Raw genomic sequence first — 19,404 nt, 5'->3', positions numbered from 1 at the left:
CCTCTTCTCCCTCTGCTGCTCCCCCTGCTTGTGCTCTCTCGAGCTCTCAAATAAATAAAAATCTTTAAAAAAAATATATTCTATTTCCTTTGGATATATATCCAGAAGGGGGATTTCTGGACCCTATCTATGGTGGTTCTATTTTTAATTTTTTGAGTGACTTCCATGCTGGTTTTCATTTGCATTTCTCTGATGATTAGTGATATTGCACATCTTTTCATGTACCCGTTGGCATTTGTAGGTCTTATTTGGAGAAAAGTGTATTTGGGTCCTTTGCCCATTTTTTACTCCATTTATTTGTTTCTTGCTATGGAGTTGAGTTCCTTTTATATTTTGGATATTAATCCCTTTCAGGTATATGGTTTGCAAATGTTTTCTACCACTCTGTAGGTTGTCTCTTCATTCTGTTGTTTCCCTTGCTGAGAAGAGGCTTCTACCTTGAGGCAATCCCATTTACTCATTTCTGCTTTTGTTGCCTGGGCTTTTATGATCACATTAGGAAAACCATTGCCCAGACGTATGTCAAGAAGTTTTTTCCCTGTTTTTTTTTTTTTTCTTGGAGTTTTACAGTTTTAGGTCCTATGTTTAAGTCTTTAATCCATTTTCAGTTGATTGTTGTATATGATGCGAAATAAGGATCCAGTTTTATTCTTCTACATGTGGGTATCCAGTTTTCTTAATGCCATTTATTGATGAGACTATCCTTTCCCTACTGTGTGTTCTTGGCAACTTCGTCCAAGATTAATCATATATATGTGGATTCACATATGGGCTCTCTAAATCTGTTCCATTGATCTATATATCTCTGTTTATGCCAATACCATACTGTCTTGATCACTATAACTTTGTAGTATATTTTAGAATCTAACAGTGTGATGACTTTAGCTTTGTTTTTATTGCCCAAGATGGCTTCGGCTACTTGGGCTATTCTGTGGTTCCATGGGAATTTTAGGATTATTTTTTCCATTCCTGTGAAAAATTTCACTGGGATTTTGACAGGGATTGCATTCAATCTACATACGGCTTTGGGTAATATATACATGTTAACAATATTTCTTTCCAATCCATGAACACAAGATATCTTTCCACTTAAATGTATCTATTTTTTTTATTTCTTTCACCAATATTTTATAGTTTTCAGTGTACAGATCTTTCACCTCTGATTAAATTTATATTCCTAAGTATTTTTTTTACTTTTTTTGATGCTCTCATAAAGGGGACTCTTTTCCTAATTTCTTTTCCACACATTTTATTTTTAGTATAGAAACACAATCAATCTTTGTATGTTGATTTTGTAGCCTGAAATATCATCAAAAAGTATATTTGCATAGTTTGTTAATCTATCTAATCTGTTGTCACTTTAAGAAACAATAATAAATTAAAATGTCTGGTAACCATTGTTTTGTATTTATGGGGTTTTTTTAAGTGTTCAAACATTCAAAGATCATCTATTAATTAACTGAGGTATAAGATATTAAGGTTAGTTAAAGATGTGAAAATTACAACTTAGTTAACACATTAAATCTTGATGACTGATAGCATGTTAAGAATTACATAAAATTAAATCCTTTAAAAAGACATCCATTATTGTCACTCAATTTAGTTTAATATAATTTTCTACATAAATTTTTTTTAATTTTACACAATTTGTGGAAATAATGATAACTTTTTAAGTTCATTAAACCAATATGGGAAATACTGCAAATTTGAGTTATAAGGAACTTAATGCTGGTTTAAGAACAAACCAAAATACTATGCTAGCATTGCTTTTATGTGGCAAACTAATTTTTTGAAGACTGATTCATTCTAAATACCTTATTTTATCTTGAAACAAAATCACTTTCTTATAATCTTGCAGCTGTAGTAAGAAAGGCTTTATATATACATACTTTTTAGTGTCTACAAAAAGAAACTCCATTTAATAACTCCCTTGTTTAAATCTTTCAGATAATTCTTGTTGTTTCTCTAAGACTAGATATCCTTAGAGTACATGCAAAATAATTATTTTTTGATTAATCTTTAAAGTTTCATAAGGTGGGAAAGAGAAGTGGGGTTGGGGATGGGAAGAGCCAGCTCCAGACAAGGAGAGGGAAGATGGTTCAGACATACAAAAACAGATTTTACATATACACACACAGAAAAGAGTGACACACAGTTGGTTTTGACATAACTTGGACCACTGAGAATTTTATCAGATCACACAGTTAAAAAGCCAGCCCTTATTAATCCTCAAAGTACAGAAAAGAAGGAAGGAATGTCTCTCATGTTTAAAAAAAAAAAAAAATACGATCTCTCTTTTGAGATGAGCAAGATGGACAATCTCCTCAGGGGATTTTGCTTTTTGTTCTAAGGGACTCCTCAAATAAAAAATGTTGTTTGTGTCAAAAGCTCCCCAAAGTGGCAATGCTATTCCAAATTGTCTCTGTTGAAATTGTTCCAGTTAGAAAAATACACATACAATTCAGGCTTAGAGTGAGAAAACATGACAGAAGCCGGTGTTCAGCCTGTAAAAGGCAGAGCTGTAGAAGGTTCATACCCCTGTGAGAACGGAACAGTCTGTAAGAATGATGCTTGTGTAACTTGGTGTCCCTGGTGTTTGGCCAAAGGTTGACCATCACCACTCAGGAGCCAAAAAAAAACCCCTCCTGAGTCTGGGTAGATGAAACTGAACAGGGCAACTGTCTGGGACACAAAGGCAGAACTGAAAAGGAAGTCCTTTTAAGGTTTTGAAATGGTGTCCATGACCGTATTTGTCCAAATGACACTTGGAGGAGACTTTTGGAACTTCTCAGTCCCCAGGACCAGGTCATGAATGTCTTACCAGACTATGCTCACCTTCTCCCTATGGAGTTTTCTTCTTATGACCAAACAATATTCAAGACACTAGAACAGTGCACAAACCAGAAGAGGAAGTATCAGATGGCACTAAAACAATTTTACCAAGGAATAATATAAAATTGATTGGGTAACAAAGATAACTCAAGAGGCTTTACTCCTAGAAAAACAAAATAAACCCCATGCTGATGGGCTTCAGTGAAATACTGAAGGTCAATTCAGCATGAACTGAGCTTTCAGTCATGGACAGGGTAGCTATCAAGCAGAGAGAAATAGAAGGAATCTCCAATACATGCAGTTTTACGGAGTTGAGAGTCCTGATCCAAAGAAAAGAGTAGGGGCGCCTGGGTGGCTCAGTCATTAAGCGTCTGCCTTTGGCTCGGGTCATGATCCCAGGGTCCTGGGATCGAGCCCCACATCAGGCTCCCTGCTCAGCGGGGAGTCTACTTCTCCCTCTCCCACTCTGCCTGCTTGTGTTCCCTCTCTCACTGTGTCTCTCTCTGTCAAATAAATAAATAAAATCTTTAAAAAAAAAAAAAAAGAAAGAAAAGAGTACATCAGCTGAATCTCAGTGGAACGTCCATTTCTGTCAATGCCCTTGAAACCAAAGACCACTAGAAACACACCATTAGTTAAACAGGTTGTGTATATTACTCACTGCAAGGAGGAAGAATGCACACCATGGGGGAACTGAGACATTTCTAGGAGAAGGCGTTAGAAAAGAACTTATAAATGGATTGGGGCTTACATTCGGTGATCCTGGGGAGGCTTTTAAAAACAGAGCTTTGTCCTGGATTGGATGCTATCAGGAAGTGGGATAATTCTATGATTGGATATTTTAATAAATCTTCTCTGTGGGGAGGGCAGGCTAGAGTTGGGCTAAAGCTATAATTGGTAAAGAAGCATCAATCACTCTTATCAGATGGGATGGGGAAATGGCTGGTATTCTGTGGCTTGGATAATGTTCATGTTTTGTCTACATTCAGACATGATTATGGAATAGTCTTCTTTTGTCTTGATCCATCATGGGCACAGAGTGGCCTTGTTGGGCACTGATGTTTTGTGATAATGTTTATGTTCAACAAAAGGATCCCAAGGCCGAGCAGTGAGTGCCAGACTGCCTTGAGGTGACACCAAAACATCCTGATCATACAAGTCTAGCTTCTGGATGTCAGCAACTAGTTTTCTCTCTCTTATCATAATCCAAGCCCCCATTTCCTCGAGTCAATGGACATTTTGTCTGAAGACAGGTAGTTAATAGCATAAGCAACAGAGAAAAATTCTTCCATTAGAGAATAACTGGGGGTTAGGGGCGACAAGCAAAGCCCATGTCAAAGGTATATTGTTTAATTATCAAGAAATGTCTCAAATGGGCTCCCATACAACATAATGGAAGTGGGGAGAGATAAATATGCATTAAGATGTTCTTATGTCTGTCTTTTTCATAAATAGTTCAAACAGCCTTATTTAAGAGCCTATTTTGAGCTGGGTTTCTAGTTAAAAGTAAAAGTGTCTAAATAAGAACAATATACCCTTTTTGCTTAGCACAGAAAAGCTCTATAATTTGCTGTATAGATAATAGAACTGGTACAGAGACAAAACCAAAGCTTGTAAAAATCTGTTTATCACTGGCCTAATAATAAGTCATCCTCTCTTAGTCTTTTCATCTGCAATTGATTTCTGGAGGTTGGAAACAAGTTTGTGACTCAGGAGTTTAAAGTCAGTAGAACAAATCTGCTGCCTCCCTGTCATGCTGGGTTGTAGGCAGCAATGGGCTGGAAGGGAACAGAAAGAATTTTGGACTCAGTAAAACAGGTTTGGGAAAGAGGTCAGATAAGCAATATGAGTGAGGACAGAAATCCCGGAGGGTCACATCGCTCTGGCCTCCAAAGTCCATGTCCATGGTCAGGCTTTCCTGGGATTGGTGGAGAACTAGAAACCCGGGGCAGATCCACGACATGAGCCATCAAGAGAAGGTGGCATTACTCAGACAACTTCAGGGAGTTTTCTGCTCCCATTGGTGAGCCTCGCCTGAAGGCGGAGCCTTGAAGGACCACTTAGGATATGTGAGAGTTCACCAGAAGAAAACATACAGAAGGTCCAAAAAATGAACTGCTGGATGGATTCAAATACACAGCCGAAGTAGACATTTTGAAAACAGAAACCAAGAGTCAGATGCTCAACCGACTGAGCCACCCAGCAGCCCCTCAAAGGTATTATACCTTAACCAGATTCAAATAACTGGATCCCGGGTTTTCTCATTCCTATATTAAGGCATCCAGCTTTCTCAGGGCTCCTCTACTTGCTCTCAGCATTGGCATTTACCAGGCATGTCCCCTTGATCACTTCACAAAAACTGTTATCTTTCCCAACAGGCTATTCTCCACCTCCCTGGTTGCTCAGGGCTGCAATCTTTCCCAGTAGCTCCCTATCTCCATCATTTTCCACCAGAGACATGCATAACCCAGGATGAGGGAAACATAACTGCTTTCCTGAATCTGGATCATTTGGTGGATCTTCCTCCTGTGTCCACTTTCTGTGCCTCCTGGGCTGCCCTGTCCATGCAGTTTTCCACCTCCCAAATCACGGTCATGAACATGTTAAGCAATATGAAATTTAACATACAAAGACTGGACAGTAAGTGGTATAAATCTGTCAAACTGCAACAGTGTTTAAGCTGCCGTACATCACTTTCAATTTTTAATTGGGAGAAACAGGAAAACATGAAGGACTCCAGAGAGAGCCATGACCCATGACACCACCATCCAACACTCGCCCGTGCCAGCCCCTTACTCACCCCTGCAGGCCTCCATAGCAATTTGTTAGAGGCTGAAAACTCTCTTGCAGGGGTGAGTACAGTTATGTCAAATGCCTCCCTCCTTTCATTTGGAATGATTTCCTGGAAATCATCTCATGCCTTTCCACATTATTGAATCTAGAGTGGGTGCCCAACCTGTATTTGCCAGTAGAGTCTTCGGGAATTTTAAACTCAGTGCCTCTCATCAAATGAGGAAGCCATGTTACTGCCCACTCATCACCCTCTGACCTGCCAAATTATCTGCCCTTTTTAGTCAGAGCCACACAGTGTATCAAGTATCATGGGAAGTGTTGGTAAAATGGACCAAAGGAAGTAAATAAACATCAAAGCACTGAACACAGCACCTACTTTCTCTAGAAATCAAGCATTGTTTTCCAATGCAATGGCAAAATCAAAATTTTCTTTACAGTGAGGCGCAATTACACTTGTAAATTGTAAAATTAATGTTTAAACCGACACAAGAAAAAATATGTCAGCTTCATGTGCACATTATTGTTCTATAAAATAAAAGCTTTGTGTTCACCTTATTGCTCTATAAATATAAAATTTTCATGCCGTTGAGGAGGACTAGATAACAAGATAACTTCAAATGTGCCAAATCTCAGTACGTATAAATTCAAATTCAATCATATAATATTTCAGAGCAACTCATCCTGTGCATATCAAAGGAAAATAAAATTGCAAATAGCTATATTTAACATAATTTTGAAAATTTTAAAAAAATACTTACAGTGACTTAAAAATATATTTCTTAAAGAAGCTGCATAGTCAAAATATTTAGCAGAGGATGTAGAATGTGTCAACTAGAAGTCGAAAACTACTGGCAGATAATAAGTAAAGGGAATAACTGCCCTTCTATTTCATCTCTTTATTCCAGTTCCTCTAAAGCCTCTACAGAGATCCATTTCTGTCAATTGACGCTACTTTTGAATAAAGAAATCATGCACACGGTAGCCTCATCATGGATTATGAGCCCTACATCATATGTCATTAGCATCTTCAAGTCACCAAATGTTATTGGAAGCTTTCCCAGTTTTCACAGAGAAAGCCTGAGCAAAAATAAAAGAATTTGAGGATAGATTCAAAGGGCAAATTTACCTTCAAGTCTGGATGAAACGCAGAAATTTCTGGAACAAAACCAAAAGCTCCATGTTTGGCGCTGGAAGGAGTATATTCTGATGAGGACGTGTGGCTGAGCTGCCCGATTTTATTTTCCTTGCTGTATTATTTCCCTTCTTTTCTGGGACCTCTTGCTCCTACTTCCCACAGGGGCCTCAGGTAAGGGGAGCACAGAGGCATGATGAGTAAACGTCCCCCGTTAATTTGGATATAGCCTGCGTCTCTGTAAAATGAAAAGTTCATTACGTTTCAGGCAACTTAGGGGAAAACTCAAAAAGATGTCACCTCCCTCATTCACAAGAGGATTAAGCCACTTTAGTGTCCTGTCCCCTTCCCCACTCCCACCCCCTGCAAAAAAATAAGATAAAAACCAGCTCCTTTCGTTCAGGGCAGAACCACATGTTAGGACACAAAACGGAGCCAGGACCCACATGGGGTAAAACAGGTAAACATGAGAAATGCCCTGCCGATCAGCAGATTCCTTCCTTATTGCGCGCACGCGCGCGTGCACACACACACACACACACACACGCAGAACCAGGCCAGAGTAGCAGCAGAGAAATGAGAGCCAATGCAATAGTGATGGCAGGAGGACTTAGGAGAAAGGATGCCTAGTCAGCACCCCAGCGAACAAGATGCGAAGAAGAGGAATTCATATTTTTAAAAGCTTATTAAAATAATTACTTTTACAAATGTATTTCTCCATTATTAATTCATACTTAAGGCTAGGCCTATTATGGCCTAACAGAACATTACAATTTATTTGGACTTACGTACTACCAGAGAATGGAAATTTTCATGTGCTCTCTTTATGACTGAAACATACAACTGTTTTTGTTTTTGTTTTTCGTTTTGTGGCTTTTGACTGCAGTTACAGTGATTCAGTAGTCAAGATTCTTTTGGTAGCGAATGACAGATCAAATCAAGCCACACAAAGCTGCGAAAGGGGGTTTGACCAGTTTACGCGCGCAGGCAGGAAGTACAGGGTCTGACATGCTGATGACTAAGCATGTTCAGAAGCTTTTGCGGATTTGGTCACTGAGTCGTGCAACTATCAGAGTAACCTGACATTCTGGTTAACAATGCAGCAGCTGCCAGGACACAGCTCATCACTGGGTGTGACTTGGGTTTTTGTTTCGGGGTTCTTTTGAGCATTCTATAGTCACCACCATATACGCCCCTCTCTCCCACCAAAATTAAAATTAAATGGAATTATGAGAAATAATGAATACGTAAGATATTCACACGTGAAAGCCATTTCATTGGGGATTTGTGGTGCCATCATTTGCTTTATGAAACTATTATGATCTCTCTCTGGAATTTGAGCTGTGTTTGGCCAATTTGTTCCCTCCCGGTTTAGTATAATGCTATGTTTCTGCCTAGGTATAGATATTTTAAACCACAATTGCAATCCCTCCTACACGCATACATATCTTTTAAAACACACACATTTTGGCATGATTACATCAATTAACTGGGAACAGGCTGAAGTTGAAGTGAATAGGGATCATCATAACCATTCAACTATTTCAAGAAAACAAGATGCTTTTATCAAAACAGAGATTTCAGCGGACAGAGATGAAAGAAAGGAGATGATCATAAAAGTGCTTTAAACCCCTGAAGGAAACTGCTGCCCAGTGTCAGGGAAGGCTGTGTGCCCTCGCAGCAGAGGGCCCGCCCAGGCTCCATCTGGGAGACAGACAGCATGTGCTCCTGGAAGAATATTCTGGGCTGGGATGCTTGGGGAGGGAAGGGGTCATTGTGTGGGAAAGAACAGGCAGGGAGAAGGCGGCAAATCATAGGATGCTGAAGTCTGGACGGTAACCCACTATTTGTTTCCGGAGATTTAGAAAAAAAAAAATACTGTGTCTGCCATTGGCCATGAGGCCAGGAATCTCTTTTGTACCCAGGTAGGGAATGTTTTATGCTCTAATAGAAGTGTCTTTTGTCCTTTAAAATATTTCTTAATCAATCTGGAATGTTCCAGGATACAGAGAAGAACAAAAAGGGATAACAGACACCCATACCCACCCAAATGGAAGAAATGTGAATTAACCCTTTGGCTGTTTATCTCACATCCTTGTTGGGGTGCAGTAGCAGAGACCTAGACACAGCTAGTTGGTCCCCAATATCTCTTCTTGCCTCTTCTTTAGTAGCAGAACCCCTGATTGAGCTGTGCACGGAGCTTCCAGAAGAAAAGCCTGTATACCCCAGCCTCCTCCCAGGCTCAGCGTGGAAGTGTGACTAAGTGATAGCCAATAGGATGTGAGGGAAAGGGGCACCCCTCCCCCAGTTCCCTTGGCTGCTCCAGGGGAAGCTCCGCATTTTACAGTTTCATACCGACAAGAGTATGAGATTGGGAGAGCCCAAGTTCTTGACCCTGCGAAACCATCACAGTGACCCTGAACTTCTAATACTTGGGCTGTCATGTGAAAGAAAAACTCCCATCTTGTTGAAGCCCCTCTTACTTTGGGTATCTATTGCAGTAGCAAATTCTGTATCTTAACATAGCCTTTCACTGGATAAATGTCCCTTGCACGTTCACCATATACCAGCTACTCTCCGAGGCCCTAGGAATATGGTAATAAACAAATAGACAGAAATCCCCACCGTCATGGAGCTTACATTCTAGCAGGGGAGTCATATCAAGCAAATAAAACAGGAAGGATAGGAAAGGTGTGTGAGTTGCGACTGTAGATAAAGTGGCTGGGGAAGGCCTCCCTGACATTTGAGTAAAGATGTGAAAGAAGATTGAATAGGGGAGTATGAGAGAAGGAAGGCAAGGGTTATTCCAAGGGTTTCAACTGAGCAATTAAAAGGATGCAGTACCATTTACTGAAGTAAGGAAGAATGCGGAAGGAGCAGGGTTTGCTGAAAAATCAAGACTTTGGTTATTGCTACAAACTGAGCTTGTGTTCCCCCCAAATTCACATGCTGGAAATTAATCCCCCATGTGATGGTATTAGGAAGTGGGGGGTTGGGGAGGTAATTAGGTCAGGAGAATGGAGCCCTCAGGAATGGGGTTAATGTCCTTATTTTATTATTTTTTTAATTTAGATTCAATTAGTCAACATACAGTGTATCATGAGTTTCAGATATAGTGTTCAATAATTTATCAGTTGCATATAACACCCAGTGCTCATCGCATCACGTGCCCTCCTTAATGCCCATCACCCAGTTACCCCATCCCCCCATCCACCTCCCCTCCAGCAACCCTGTTTGTTTCCTAGAGTTTAGATTATCTTATGGTTTGTCTTCCTCTATGATTTATATAATATATATACATACACACACACACCCACACACACACCACATCTTCTTCATCCATCTGCCGATGGACATCTTGTCTCTTTCTATAGTTTGGCTATTGTGGACATTGCTGCTATAAACATTGGGGTGCAGGTGCCCCTTCAGATCACTACATTTGTATCTCAGTAGTGCAATTGCTGGGTCATAGGGTAGCTCTATTTTCAACTTTTTGAGGAACCTCCATACTGCTTTCCAGAGTGGCTGCACCAGCTTGCATTCCCACCAACAGTGTAGGAGGGTTCCCCGCTCTCCGCATCCCCGCCAACATCTGTCGTTTCCTGACTTGTTAATTTTAGCCATTCTGACTGGTGTGAGGTGGTATCTCATTGAGGTTTTGATTTGGATTTCCCTGATGCCGTGCAATGTTGAGCACTTTTTCATGTGTCTGTTGGCCATCTGGATGTCTTCTTTGGAGAAATGCATGTTCCTGTCTTCTGCCCATTTTTTGACTGGATTATTTGGGTTTTGGGTGTTGAGTTTCATAAGTTCTTTATAGATTTTAGATACCAGCCCTTTATCTGGTACGTCATTTGCAAATATCTTCTCCCATTCTGTCAGTTGTCTTTTGGTTTTGTTAGCTGTTTCCTTTGATGTGCAGAAGATTTTAATCTTGATGAAGTCCCAAAAGTTCATTTTTAGTACCCTTGTTTTAAAAGGCCCCAGAGAGCTCCTTTGCTCCTTCCACCATGTGAGGTCAACAGTGAGAACATGGATGGCTAAGAACTAGTAGACTCTCATCAGACACCGAATCTGCCAATGCCCTGATCATGGGCTTCCCAGGCTGCAGAACCATGAGAAAGAGGCTTCTGTTTTTTATAAGCCAGCCAGTCTCTGGCATTCTGTTACAGCAGCCTGAATGGACTAAGACAGTTCGGGGCACGTGAATTTTGGAATGTCTAATAGACGTTCTGTTGGCGACACTCCATAAGTAGCTGGATATGTGAATTGGGAGTTGAACACAGTCTAGCAGGAGATATAAATCTGGGAGTCATCAAACTATAGGTGGTGTGGAAAGCCATGATCCTGGATGAGAAGTAGGGAATTACTGGAAATAGAGAACAGAAGACATCCAAGGACCTAGTCTTGGGCACTTCAAGGTTTGAAGTTGGGAAGATGAGAAGGATCTAGCAAGGGAGACTGAGAAGGAGTGATCAGAAAGGTAAGAGGAAACCCAAAGAAAGTGTCAGCGCCAGAAGTCAGGTGAAGGTAGTATTTCGAGGGGTAGAGAGTAATCCCTGTGTCCACCGCTATTGAAAGACCACAAAATAAGCTGCATGGGACCATACTACAACATGGAGAAATATGGAGGCAATTTGGTGACGATGACATGGCTGCCGTAGCGAATGCACAGGTTTATTATTTTCCCCCAGTAAGGCTTCTATTACTTCAGAGTTAGAAGTATATAAAAAGGCACCCATTCAGCCATTCAACCCAGATTAGAGGATCCTTGACAACTGTTTGCGCAGCTTTGCGTAAGCACTCCCAGCAGTACTTCGTGCTCAGCTCTGTCGAACAATCAGCTCCAGCCTGGGGGGAAAGCCCTAATGGTTCCTTGTGCTGAATGCACGTGCTTTCAAAAGCTGCTTGTCAGTCAAAGTTTGGCTTTTGTGGTCACGCAACACACAGCAGTGCCCGCCAGGAGCGCAGAAGGCACTTCCGCTATTCGGAAAAATGTCTGGTTCTTTACCTTCCACCAGGTAGGGAGGTCCCTGTCCCTGGGCACCCATGGCCTGTGCCCGTCAGGCACCGTATCAGGCCCATTAAGCACTTCACCTGCCTGCGAGTAAGGCTTAGGGAACTCAAGGTTGCTATATAAACTGCAATTGTTTCTGGAACAGGTGAAAAGGGTTTTGGTGTAGTATATGAAGTGAGACTGGATAATCATGAGACTGGTGTTTTAGGGATTCAATTCAGCAAATACTTATCAAGCACCTACTGGATGAAAGCCATTGAGCCAGGAAAGAAAGAAGCTACAGAGACGAAGCAGCCCTATTCTCTGACCTGAAGGGAAATGAAACAAAAATGTATGTAACTTGGGGATTAAAATTTTTCTGACATTGTTGACAGAGGGAGAATAAGGAGAAGAGTACCCTGATGATGCTGGGGGATCACCCCAAGGCAAGAGAGAATTGTCATGTCTGGGCTCCATTTTGGAATAGCAGTTTAGAGTGGACCAAAACCCATAAATCACCAAGGTGGTGTTGCAGGAGAACTTATTTACGTGCATTCACAGAAGAGATCAGGAAGTTGAATGGGCCAGGGAGGGACAGTGAGACTTCTGATTATTTAGAGGTTCAAGGTCAGCTGAAATAGTTACAATACCTTATAGAAGGGCCTAAGAAGGCCCTCTTTCCTCTGGGGAGTATAGAACACAAACTGCAGGAATCGCCCGGAAGGGCCCTGATTGAGAAGAACCCAAAAACAGTGCAGGCCCTCTAGGAGCCGTGTAAGCCCCCCAGGCCATGGGGAGGGAAGCGCGCTCACAAGGCTGCATGAGTGCCTAGAGCTAAGTACCACCGTGATGGCCTTCAAGGCTGGTGCAGCCTTCGAACCCTCAGATAGCGTGTTCATAAATCCATACGGACAATGCCACAAGATGAGATCTGTGCGCATTTTGAGCAATGGTGGTACCATCATTTCACTTGCCGAAGTCAAAAGCCTCATAGAAATATCACATTTTCATTAAAACTATAATATTGTAATAATAACTCATGGTGTAATAATGCTCTCTATGAAACAAAGCATGCTCTCATCTTGAATCTCCTGTAATCTGCATAACAGCCCCATTATATAATCCAGGCAGGGCAGAAAATATCTGAGTTACAGATTAAAGAACTGGTGCTCTGCAAGGTTAATTGATTTGCTTAAACACATTAAGACACATAAGTAGTGGAGCCAGAATTCAGCCCAGTCCCACAAACACAGCATGTCCTAGGTGCTTACTGCAAGACAGAAGACTCAAATAAGACACAATTCTGAGGACCTCACCCGTTGGTAGAAAAGTAGACGAGTAAACTACTAATGTCAAGGCACTGTCCTAAATGTGCAGACATATGGAAATCCTCTGGAAACACACCGAGGGGCACCCAATCCAGAGGGTAAGGGGTATCACGGAAAGCTTCCTGGAGGAGATGGTACCTGAACGGAAGTTTGTAGGGCTGTGTGAGGGAGACAGCTAGTGGTGTAAAGCAGGACGGTGCCAATGAGGAACCCCACATAGCATGCCATTCTCTCTCTTTCCTGACTTCTGCTCTCAGCATAATAAACTACTCTCAGTTCCTTCAAAGTACCCATTCTCCTACCTCCTGCCCTTTCCATACTTTTTCTTCTGCCACCATGCTTTCCTACTTTATTCCTATCTGTTGGGTTCTTTTTTTTAAGATCTATTTATTTATTTTTAGAAAGAGCGTGAGGAAGCACGAGCAGGGAGGAGGGGCAGAGGGAGAGGGAGAGAATCTCAAGCAGACTCCCCACTGAGCACAGGGCTCCAACCCACGACCCTGAGATCATGACCTGAGCCCAAATCAAGAGTCAGACACTTAACCAACTGAGCCACCCAGGTGCCTCTCTGTTGTTTAAATTCAGTAAATGTCCTCCTTGTTCCCTCTTATTACTATGTATTCCTCTGAAGAAAGGTCAGAGCAGTTGTCATTTGCCAAGTGACTGTACGATCCTCCTGGCTGAACTGTGAACTCCATTAGGGTGTGCCTCATGCAGTGCTTGGCCCGCAGAAAGCAATTGCTAAGGATTCTGAGCAATACAGGAATAAAAGAAATGACCCAGGACAGGAATTTGTGCTAATTCGTGCCTTCCTGGAAGTCTGAGATGTAAGTGATTCTTAAGAAACTCCCCATTAAGTGGCTTCACACCCCAGGTCCACCCATGTCTGCCGCACCTGCCTCCCAAAAATAACTTCTATTTTTCTTCTGCATTCCAAATCGTGCACAGGTGACCCTCTTGTTGAAGAACGGTACTCCTGAACCCTATGGGTAAGGGAATTCTGGGGAGGGAAGACTAGTTGCCCGCTTCTCCTTAGAAATGTGAAGGAGTGGCAGTAAAATTGAATGACAACAAACAATTCAGCCCAACTCCCAAGAAGATACAGCCCCAATGGAAGCGTCCAAATCTTTCTGAAGGTATCATGGACTGACAGCGGGGTGGGGGAATAAGACTGAGAATATAAAGACCCAGATTGGGGTCCTAACTCCACAGTTTACTTGCTATGTAACCTTGGGCAATTTTCTGAACTCAATTTTAGTTTTCTCATGTGTACTGAGAGGAAAATAATATCTTCCCAGTGTCCAAATAAGATTAGGTATTTGAAATGTTTTATTAATTGTAAAGCATTATACGCTAGCTATACTTATTAGCTGTAATTCAACAAGGTCTCTCATCGGCTGAAAGGGGGCATCAAAGAATCATTAGAATAATAATAATAATGCCGTAGGGATTTAACAGGCAAAACTCCAAAGCTACTGCTACAAGAAGCTATCCTTAACGGTAAATGATCTTCTTTCCATTAAATGTAGGTTGGTCATCGTGGCAAATACCGATACCAGAAGGCTGACTGTGGACTAAGAAGTTATTGGGAAACTGGCTGAAAAGCAATTTGTAGATCACTGAATGCTTAAGACCTACTGAGAAGATGGTAAAACATACAGCTGCATGGAATTGGAATTGTTAAATCCCAACTCGTTTGTGAATAAAGATTTCAGAAAGTGTATTTGGATGGCTTGTAGTTCACTGAATTCCTAAAGAAAACGAGGGTTTTCAAACCTACTACTTGACCACTTTTCACACCCTCACAGCAGAAGGGAACATCCCAGTTGCATCCTTTCAGAGAACTGAAAAGATTATGACGAAACATCATCTTGCCAATCCTCCAAATGAAATGCTCGAAGGAAACAGGACCTGACTTGCCTCGTTCACCAGGACACAATTTCTTCTGAGCTCTGCCGCGTGCCTTGCACTGTCTCCACTCCCGAATTAGCACAGGCCCTCCCTGGCTGCAAGGAAAGAGTGAGCCGCGTCCTAACTGTGCAGCAAGGTCTTGTTGACTCTGTTGGAAACGCTGTTGACACTCACACCTTGAGCTTTTCCGTTTCCTTCCTGGCCTCAATGATGGTGAGTAGATTTCAAAGATAAGACACCCCACCCACCCACCCCACCCCAAAAAACCTTAAAGTTATCAGCCTCTAGCAAAGCAATAACCTTCCTCTCCCTCGCCTCCCCGGGAGCAGACTAGCAAATGTAATTGCTCCCAGGTGTTCAAGAACAGGTCAAATGATCACTCGGTAGGGACACAGAGGATTAGAACAGGGCTTCTCAGATGTTAATGTGCACAGAAAGTCCCTGAAGACCTGGGTCTAAAGCAGATTCCAAGGCGGGATCTGGGCTAGGTTTCTAACAAACTCCAACGTGATGCTGAGACGGATAGCCAGGGCCATATTCGAGTCACAGGATACCGCAGCCCGAGTTCCCAGATTTGCCTTTTGATAACAATCACCTGGAGCCATCATTAAATGCCTAACTGCATCGTCTGGGCACAAAGGCCTCGCAGGGATTGGCAGAGGCCCTAAATTCCACATCTGGGTAATGGAAGAGGTAGGATTTGAACCCAGGTCCACTTATTCCTGAGCTACTCTTTCCACAACATCCAGCTCTAAGAGGAGGTAACTTGGTACCTGCAATAATTCACTGCCTGACCTCAGGGACATCAGCCACACCAAAAACCTCCAGCAACTGGGCTACTACCCTGAATTCCAAATACCCAGAGTCTATTCCCAATTGGAATCCTCTTTCCTCATTACCTCTCAGCCTTGCACTTCAGACTCACTCCACAACAGAAGTGTCTGCCTGGCATCCATCCTGGTTCTGCCCCTGAAAACTCCTAAAAGGAGCCTCAATTCCCTGACCCATATCCGGCCCCTGGAGCCCAGCAGGACCCGTCCCCCAGGCTCTGCATTGGCTCGGGACCTCAGTGTTCTGCTGTATAGAGTAACGGGATCTGCTCGAGCAGAGGACTGATTTCTAAGGGCCTCTTCTTGGCATTTTGGAAAATGCATTGTGTTTCCATGCATCTGCTTCTCAGACAGCTAAGCCACCTGCCTCTTTCCAGTTGATTAGCAAGACCACCTTTTTCATTTTTTCTTCATCCATGTCCTTCTAGCAGGTCAGCAGGAAAGAAAAAAAAAAAACAGACAAATGAAACCAACAAATAAAATTCATGCAACACAACTTTTCTAAGGACCCACAGTTACTATTTTAAAGAGACACTAGGGTGCCTGGGTGGCTCAGTCGTTAGGCGTCTGCCTTCGGCTCAGGTCATGGTCCCAGGGTCCTGGGATCGAGCCCCGTGTCAGGCTCCTTGCTCAGCAGGGAGCCTGCTTCTCCCTCTCCCACTCCCCCTGCTTGTGTTCCCTCTCTCGCTGTGTCTCTCTTTGTCAAATAAATAAAATCTTAAAAAATAATAAAGAGACACTAGACGAGGCACTTTTACTCTGCTCCAACGCCAACTCCCTTAGAATTTAAGGTCTATTTTATTGTGTGGATTCTTCTTCAAATGCCAGAAATATTAGCAGGACAAAAGGAGCCTTGTTCCAAACAGGGGTGCTGCTAGAACCTAGACAAGGCGCCTCCCATTGGCCCGCTGCTGACAACTGTCTTTCTTTTCCTAAATAACCTGCACTTCTTTGTATTTTCCCAGAAGAATGTATTTGAAAGTAAAATGTATTCTTCCTGCTGCCTTAGGTTCTAGCGCCTCCCCCAATACAGATTTATGTCATATGGAGGTTTTGATTTAAAGAGATTTTTCCACAGTAGCCTTAGGCAAATCACTTAACCATAATGAGTAAGCCATCCCGGCCTTGAAATGATGCCTATTTAAAGGCTCAATGAACTGTGAGTGGAACCATTTCAAAAGCAAGTATGAAATTTCAAATGAACTTACCACATCCATTAGCTATGCACTCAAATACATCCTGTGTTTAGCCTTCTTCAAAGTAGATAGGTGGGTAGAAGTGATCTCAGGACTGGTAGGTTAGTGAGGTCACCTCTCAATTAGTAAATCATAGCCCACAAAACTGAGAGCAAGGAGCATATGTTCTTGGCTGGGGTGGGCCGGGGGCGGGGGGGCGGGGGGGCGGGGGGGCGGCACGGAGGCCGGGGACGGGCAGTGCCCTGGAGTCCAAGGACAGGCCAGGAACAGATGTCTGCTCCAATCACCTACTAGCTCTGTGACCTGGCAGTGGTGTCCTGGAGCTGGCTTGCACCAACCTGAGAGAGCCCATCAAATCTGTAGCTTGAAATTGACCATGATGAGAATACTTAGATCACAGAGACCATCAAATGCTACAAATTACAATTGTTTCAAAACCATCCATCCATCCATTCATTCATTCATTCATTCATTCATTTTGGAGACCCTTCATTCATTTGGAGAACCATTCATTCCTTTCAGATACCCCTAACTAGGGGAATTTTTTTTTTTGCCTCTCTAAGCCCCATTTTCCTCATCTGTAAAAGGGAATTAATAATACTTAGGCCTGCTACTTGCAGAACCCTAGAGCAAAAATACAAGTGGAGGCCAATATATATATGTGTGTAAATATTTAAAAATATAAATCAACCAGTTAAACAGTTAAATAAAGTATGTTTTATCATCTAATCTTAACAACTACAGTTCCATAATAACTATATCAAGATGCATAAAACCATGTTCTTTACATTACTGAAAGTTGTCAAAATGTCAAACGCATGTGCTATGGTGAGCATTGTGAATTGTGTAAGACAGATGAATCACAGACCTGTACCCCTGAAACAAATAATACATTATATGTTAATACAAAAATTTTTTAATTAAAAAATGTCAAATGTGACTAAAATATTATATAGATCTGGATGTTCTGTCGGTTGGCTGGCAATGTTTGAACGAGTAACAAAATAAAGATATACCTAATTCATAAATTATTATATATGCATTCAATGTGGTATCTTTTTCTTACCTTTATTTCAGGATAATCTTTAGGCTGTTATAATCAAGATTTTTGTATCATTTGTATTCACTGAAAATAATAATGTAAAGGATTGGGATACCCGGGTGGCTCAGTTGGTTAAGCATCTGTCTTCAGCTCAGGTCATGATCCTGAGGTCCTGGGATCGAGCCCCACATCCGGTTCCCTGCTCAGCGGAGAGCCTGCTTCTCCCTCTCCCTCTGCCTGCCACTCTGCCTACTTGTGCTCTCTCTCTATCTCTCTGTCAAATAAATAAAATTTAAAATATATATATAATTGTTCTCAAATTATGCAAAATTTGTAGCAATGTAAATTATTTTAAAAATTAAAAAATTGTTTGCATTGTTATAAGTCATATTCCTTTAAACATGCACAATAATCTATTAAACTTAAATATAAGAATGACTAACGAATATAAAATTTTTAAATCAAAGGTAAATAAACTTATACTTTTGGGGAAACTTTAATAAAAATTACTAATTCTTATTTTATTTTAAAGATTTTATTTATTTATTTGACAGAGAGAGAGACAGTGAGAGAGGGAACACAAGCAAGGGGAGTGTGAGAGGGAGAAGCAGGCTGCCGGAACAGAGCACAAGATTCGAAATGGCAGAGGTACTCAAGGTTTTTGAAAAATAAATTAATTTCTGGCTATATGTGATTCTACTATCCAGGACCCTCTAAATCATGGAGTTCAGCAAAGGAACCCCTCCTCTCCAGCCTAAGGGTATAACCATATTAAGCTTCTACGTGTTAAGTACTTTATAGGTAATATCACATTTTAAACCTTATAAAAACTACTATAGGGGTGCCTAGGTGACTCTGTCAGTTAAGCATCTCCCTTTGGCTCAGGTCATGATCACAGGGGCCTGGGATGGAGCTCCATCTCAGGTTCCCTGCTCAGTGGGGAGTCTGCTTCTCCCTCTCCCTCTGCCGCTGCTTATGTTCTCTCTCTCTCTCAAATAAATAAATGAAATCTTTAAAAAAAAAACCAAAACTCTACTATATATTAACTGGTGCTCTATAATTGTTAGCTATTCTTATTATTTTTATTCTTACTGTAAGTATAATTATTTTTTATTAATTAATAATTTAAGTAATCTCTACACCCAACGTGGGGCTTGAACTCACAACCCTGAGATCAAGAGTTCCATGCTCTTCTGATTGAGCCAGCCAGGCACCCCCATAATTATTATGCTTTACAGAAAAAAAGCTCTTTACATAAACTGTCACCTCAAAGGTGCATCAGCAGCCCAAAGGTGTCCCCAGTATCATTTAGAAAAGGAAAGTGTTAATGGGTCCTGTACTAAT

Source organism: Mirounga leonina, unplaced genomic scaffold, assembly GCF_011800145.1.
Source record: "Mirounga leonina isolate KUSES-001 unplaced genomic scaffold, KU_Mleo_1.0 Mir_101608, whole genome shotgun sequence".
Lineage (NCBI taxonomy): Eukaryota > Metazoa > Chordata > Mammalia > Carnivora > Phocidae > Mirounga > Mirounga leonina.
The sequence above is the reverse complement of the archived record's forward strand: the minus strand, read 5'-3'. Positions refer to the sequence as shown.